This window comes from Lathyrus oleraceus, chromosome 6 (assembly GCF_024323335.1).
Source record: "Lathyrus oleraceus cultivar Zhongwan6 chromosome 6, CAAS_Psat_ZW6_1.0, whole genome shotgun sequence".
NCBI lineage: Eukaryota > Viridiplantae > Streptophyta > Magnoliopsida > Fabales > Fabaceae > Lathyrus > Lathyrus oleraceus.
This window is the reverse complement of record NC_066584.1, coordinates 32,864,045-32,871,338: the sequence shown is the minus strand read 5'-3', so window position 1 is coordinate 32,871,338 and position 7,294 is coordinate 32,864,045.

Genomic DNA, 7,294 nt, shown 5'->3' with positions numbered 1-7,294 from the left:
ATGCTTTCAGCTCAAAGCATAGAACCGCTCTTCCCGCATATCTTTCTCTTGCTTCATCTTGGTGAGTGCTCTTCCAACTCCTATACCTCTTGGTTAGGGAGAGTTGATGGCTCAACCACAACCAAAGACATAGCTCTTTCACAAGCGTACGATATCTTCAGCTCCAAAGCTCTCCTCTTCACCCAAATAGTGTAAGCTTCCAAAGCTACACAGTTGCACAGACCAATCTCGGATCTTCCTTTCCTATGCACCTTATGCCAAGCATGTATTATCCTCTGCTTCAGATGTTGGGGATCTTTACCCTCTTGATATAAAAAACCTTCTAACTGAGTGTTATTAGGTTTCTCTCTCAAGGGGAACCCAAGTTGACGATGAGCCAAAGCAGGGTTGTAGTTGATTCCTTCTTGTGTACCAATGAGAGGCACATTAGAGAATTCACCACAACTGTCAATAATGTCCACACTACTCAATGCAAAATCATACCAAACAATATCATCATTAGTGAGAGACATTGTTTGTTCTCTAAAAAAGTTGGCGTCTGAGGCAAGTGCGAAATAAACCACTTGTGCAGAAGAGGAACACAACACACAATAGTCCCACCACCTTTAGAATTCCCCAAATGCAAAGAGAAATACATTTCACCCAATAAAGTAGGAACAAGATTCCCAATTAAGAAGATTCTAATGGCATTAACATCAACAAAATCATTGATGTTAGGGAACAAATCTAAGCCATAGATGAGCAATACAAAGATGGCTTCAAAAACATCCACACTACCGGCTTGAGCAAAGACAATAGCTTTACCAATGAGGAACTAAGAAGTCAACCCAAGAATACATCCTTTCTTCACCAAATGAGCATCAATCTCAGATTTCTTCAATTGAAGAGCTTCAGCTCTGATATGAGATATGAGAATCTCCTCCAATCCACTAAAAGGTACCTTGTCAGATACGGGCATACCAAGAGATGGGCATACTCCTCTAACATAGGCACAAGCTGATAATTAGGAAAAGTGAAGCACCGGTAGAGAGGGTCATAAAACTGAACCAAAACACTCATAAGTCCTTCAACCACATCAGTAGATAATACAAATAAGAGCCTCCCATGACGTTGCTTGAAGTCCAAGGGATCTAATACAAAGGATGACAATTTCCTTAGCTCTTTCAAATTAGGACATATGAAGTTGTACTTCTTAGTGTTCTTTCGTCCATAATCCATGGTCTGAAAATATTTGCAAATAAGACCTCAGTTCCTTGAAATTTATTTTTCTATGATGAATGTTATGATGCGCATGTATGCATGAATGCAACAATCACAAACAAGGGATCACACACAAGGAAAACACAAAAAAAAGGTCAATGGATGGATCAAGTCATCATCAAGATCAATCATCCATTTTGGTGGATTATGGTTTTCACCTTATCAACACCCAAGTTCCATTGATATTGATGAGACTTGATCGAATCAACCGAGAATCAAAGGCTTTGTTATGAGTCATGAGCATGGAGTCAGGTCAAGAACCATCCCAAAGGAGTTTACTAAGGATAAAAACCTGTAGATCATGTTCTATCAAAGTTCCCAGAGTCTTAATCCCATCTATCGAATATTACAGGTTAGGATGACTGACTCATCAACCCATAATATTCTCAAGAGAAACTCGTCTAAGTATAGTATCACGTAACAACTTTTATCAGGTCTACACCTGAACAATCTCCGCACTACGTCCTAAATAGGCTAAGTTGGGTTAAATGTTCTACGGTCCTCAGCTTCTCGGACCCCAAATCAGAGAAAGTAATGCTTAACCACAAATAACTGGTGTGACATTAGTAACTCCGAAGAGGTCTCCACTGAGTAGATGGGTCTCAAGCCAACTTGTTAAGGATTACTCCATACAAGTTAAACATGACTACACCATCCTCTTATCTTAATTGCACTCAAGTTCGGGTTAGAACTTATCTCACCACTCATAGATCACCAACCGCAACAGACAAATTATATCATACAAAAAAATACACAAACATCAAATATACAAATATATACACATAAAAAAGTAGGCTAAACCCACTGAGGACTACTCCCCAACAGAGTCGCCACTTAATTTCCGTAGCGGTAAATTCATGATCATCAAGCTTTGGATAAACTTAACGTCAATAAAACCAGAGTCGCCACCGCGCTTTTATTATTTCCAAAGGAAAAGGGAAAAGTACGAATAAAACCCAGAGATAAGAAGTTTTCAAATCAAAACTAATAAAATTCCAGAGATTACAGGTAAGGGGGTTGGTTACACATAGGGAAAATGTTAGCATCCAAAGTGTCCTAAGTACTCATATGGAGCCCTTTTTATGTGTGTATGTGTTTTTGGTATAAATGATGTTTGAGAAAAATTGAGTGTGAGGATGAGAAAAGAATTCATTAATTATATTTTCGTGTTTGACAAGACCTTCGGACTTGTGCCTACGTACCAACATAAAAATGAGGGATCAAAACCTCGTAGTTTGTGGTAACAATTTCAAAGTTGGTGAATTCCTTTTAATAAAAAATTTAAATGAAAAGGAGCCCAAAGGGCCAAAAATTTGAATGAAGTTGTTAGTTCTTTTTGTGTTTTGAAATTTTAAGTCAATATGATTAAGTTTATTTACAAATTTGATTTAAGAAAAAGTTTGAAAATCCATTGGTATAAGACCAAAGTTTCTAATCATCAAAACAAGGTATAAGTTTGAAATGCCAAGCAAATAATTTTTTTGAAAAGAAGGAGAGATTTTGAAATTTAAGAAGTGTGAGGAGATGAAGAGGTTATCCTAAGCATAAAATTAAAAGTTAAGAGTTGAAAAGATCTGACCAATGGGGTGCAATCCAATAGGCAAGAATGTCAGATAGAAAACCCATTTTCCCCTTTGGACTTTGAATCAAGCAATAATCAACAAGTAATTAGCAATATCCAATCATCAAGAAGATCAAGGCATCAAATAAAGATAGCCACATCCAAGCAAGCAAATCCCATAGCTAGCAGTCTCCTTTGTCTTCTCATGCATCAGATGAAATATTCCTTGATCAACTCAGAGAAAAGCATCAGACATAAGATCAATATAACAATTAGCACTAAGATAAAGTAGTAGATGAATTCAAACCAATCCCAAGGCTTTCATTAGATGAAGGCTCAGTTCACAATAACTTGGTCTCAAAATGTTGTCATTAGCCAAGTCCTTTTTGCACAGGGAATGTTGCCTAATCCTAAGTCCAAAAGTTCAGATCAAGATCAATAGTCCATCAAATATTTTTTAGGGTTTTTTGTTGTTTATTAAGTATCTTAATATCTTAAGACCACAAACAAAATCAAAATACACAAAGAATATATACAATCACAAGATATGGCTCAAATGAGCAAAGTGAAAATGGCATAAATATAAACAAGTTAAATGAAATGTAAATGGAAATGAATGATAAATGACTAAAATTTAAATTGCATAAGGTAAATGACTTGAAAGTAAATCAATATTAATAAGAGTTAGTCAAATGTTAGTCAAGTGTTAGTGGTGTTTTTTTAATTGATTAAGTCACTCTTTGGAGAACACTCAACCATCCATTCACAAGCATGGACCTTTGAACCAAGATATCTTTCATGAGAAGGAAAAAAGGTCAAGTTTCCATACAATACCATGAAGGATGGGAGACTTACAATCTCACTTACTAGAATGTTATGCCTTTAGGGTCATATTTAGTTCTATGTTAAGCAATCGTAATTGGACTTATGTAGAAGTCGCAACTATTTGAGGTCGGGCAATAAAAATTTAGGTGTTAATGCATGTTAGAGATTTGGTATGATGAACCAAACTCCTAAAACATACCACACACTAAAAGAAAAGATCAAGAGGGATGAACCTATCTCATTTATACTTGTATTGATTCATCTGACACAAAGTCATTGATGAACCAATTAGTCTTTAGACATTAAAGATTTCATTGGTCAATGAAAGGAATGGCAAAGAATAGGGATGAAGATGAATATGGAAGGGAGTGAGAGGAACACAAATTGGTCATTGGAGGAATTTTATCAAATTAAAATCATTCATTCATTTTGGGAGATTTTATCAATCCCCTAAATCCAATGGTTTTAATCCAACAAAAGTCAAATCAATCTTGACCAAGGCCCAAGAAAATAGTCAAACATCACAAGACCATAAAAATGGCTCAACATAATTTTTACACAATTAATCAATTAAAAATCAATTTAAAAATGAATTAAAATACACTTTAATTTGGTCAAAACCTAAAATCTCTTCAAAATATCAAATAAATGGCCAAGATATTTATCCTAGGTCAAACAAGGTCAAAGGACCTTAGACAAAAAATTTCATGATTTTTGAAAGGTCAGAAGTATTTTTAAACAATTAAAAATATGTACAAAAACATTTAATTCATGAAAAATATCAAAATTAATCCAAAAAATAATTTTTATTCAGAATAGAGAAGAGAAAAATATTTAAAGATTTTTGGTGAAAGTCCCATATTTTTTGGATTAAAAGTGAAATTTCTATGAATTAAATAAAATAAGTGGATTAAATAGAAATTCGTAAAATACAAAAAAAGGAGGGTCATCATATCTCCCTTATTAATTGAGGTGGCAGATCTGATGGCCAAGCGCGCACATTCCACCAAGGACCTGAGTCAAAGTGCCACACCAATGGTAATCAAAACTAAGGGCCAAGATTAAAACGTTTTAAAAGGATTAGATGGTTAAGATGCACGTCAGCACATCACCGGAGCTAGGGCTCCGGTCTTCTTCTCCGATGGACCTCACTGGACTGGTCCACCTTCAACTTAATGAAAAATGAAAAACAAGGACACTAATTCAAAGAGAAAATGCTCATGATCACGAATTTGACCTCAATTTTCTCCAATTCCAAGTATATTAAAAGATACAGGGATTTGAATTTTGAGGATCATGACCTGAGTTGCTTCAGTTTGACCTCAAAACAACTCAATCTTGTTGCCTACATTGGTAGGACTCCAGCCAACCAAAAATCATAAAGAATAGTGATGAATTGAGAGAGAATCGAAGATATGAAAATTATGGAAAATCACCTTCGAATGAGCTTCAACCTTGCTTGATCTTGCTTCCAATTGGCCTTGGCTTGGCTTTAAAAGCTTGTAGGAGACTAATTGGATCAAATAAAATCTTGGACTCTTGGAGTTTTAATCTCAAAACAGAATGAGATTTGAAGCTCAATTTTCAAATGAAAACCTTCAAGATTATCCTTTAATGGTGAGGGTTTGGATTGCAGGTTCAAAGCTTGGGCATGAGGTCCTCAATTCTGAGCCAAGAGGGTTGTATTTATAGGCATTATAATTCATTTTCACACACTTTCAAAATTTTCCAAAATTAGCAATCTTCTTGCATGCTTGCATGAGCGTGTGATAGGCCCATCATATGATGCTATCAGGTCCAAAATCACCAATGTGCAATGTTGAATTCATGTCATGTACTCATGCAATGGAGATTGGAAAGTGAATGTGAAATCCATCCAAATGACCCTTTGAAAAGAACCCATGCGCAAGTCCTCCATTTCTTAGCCAAATGAGATGATCTTGGACTTTTTGGAAAGGTGAGATCAAGGGAACAACTTTTATGTTGAACACTTTTCCATTTGAAGCATGGATCATGATGAAGTTTGAGGTGGAAGTTTGGAAAATCAAACATATTTGAAAATTTTCTAAGTACCAAATCAAATGTTCATTTATTCCACCTTAAATAACTTTTACTATGGACTTCAAATGGAAAACGTTCCTTCATACAAGTTGTATCTATTTCAAACATTTTCAATTTGGTCACAAATTTGACCTCATTTGGATTTGGAATGAAGGTGTTATGCATTTTAGAAGTTGAAGAAAATCACTTGTTCAATGGTAGTGGCCCAAAATGACCTATAATGTTTCCTCTTGGCACAAGCATTTGAAAGTTGAATTTAAACTTGTTACAAACATGAAATTTGGAGAGGACATATTAAATGTGATCATGAAACTTGAATGGATTTCATCTCATAAAAATTGAGCAAGTTATGGTCCTTGGAAGTTGACCTCCTAACTAGGGTTCAGACAAAATGACCTATAATCTTTCACCCTAAAAAATGACTTTACAAGTAAAACTAGGTCTTGACTTAAACATTAAAGTTGTTTGAAATGTCATAAAGAGTAACTTTTCTCTTGGAATCAGTTTCATATGACAAAAATTGCAGGATATAGGGTCTAGGGAACCCCAGTTTTGACCAGTTGACTTTCTCTGGTCAACCACCATGAACCACCTTGCAAACTTGACATTCTCTTGATGTTTGGGACTCATTGTCGCATCCCGCGAAAAATCAACCGGCGAGGCTCGAATAAAAAAAACACACAGAGCCGCCACTAAACGTTATTTATCCCAAAAATAGGGAAAGGAAACGCTCAGAAAAACCTGGAAAGACATGGTCTCGCGACCAAGACAATGGGTTCGGGAGTCGGTTACGCGAGGGGAAGGTATTAGCACCCCTCACGTCCTAGGTACTCCTAGGGATCCACGTCCTAGAATAAAGAATAGGTTGCTAAACATCACACACACACGGGGAACGCAGGTGGGGTTAAGAGAAAGGGGCTCGATAAGGTATCGCACCTTATGCCTACATATCTTGTCTGGAACAAGAATCAGAGCCACTGTAGTTCGGCTTACGCACGCCCAAACCACACAAAACAATCAAACAGATGGTAAACATGGAGCCCGACGACCACTGGATGGAATTACGTCGGCATCCGAACCACAACACACTCAAAAGGGGCAAACGTGGAGCCCGACAGCCAATTCTGGGCTTACGTCAGCATCCGAACCCGAAACACCAAACAACATACACAAATAAATAAAAAGGCGCCCGGAGTGGTCTCGCGCGACCACCTGCCTACATACCTCGTCTGGCACGAGGATCAGGGCGATGTAGTTCCCCTGAAAGGGACTAAATTGCTAACCAGAAACCGGGGAAAAATACACAACTAGGGAGCTGAGACTCGAGCCTAATGTTGTCATGCATCGTTAACCCTAAGTTCGGTTTTCTATCCTACTTGCATAAGCAAACTAACCTAACCAGGAAAGAAGCTAGCACACAAGCATACAATCATATATCATCAAATGAGAACAGGTATCTCAAACAAGCATGTCAATCAGATATCCACATAACACGCACTATAGCCAAACAAGGGGCTCAATCAATCAGGTTTGACTGCCTAAGCAATCGTCTGTACAGGCTGTGTTTGCTCTTAACCTTGCCATTAC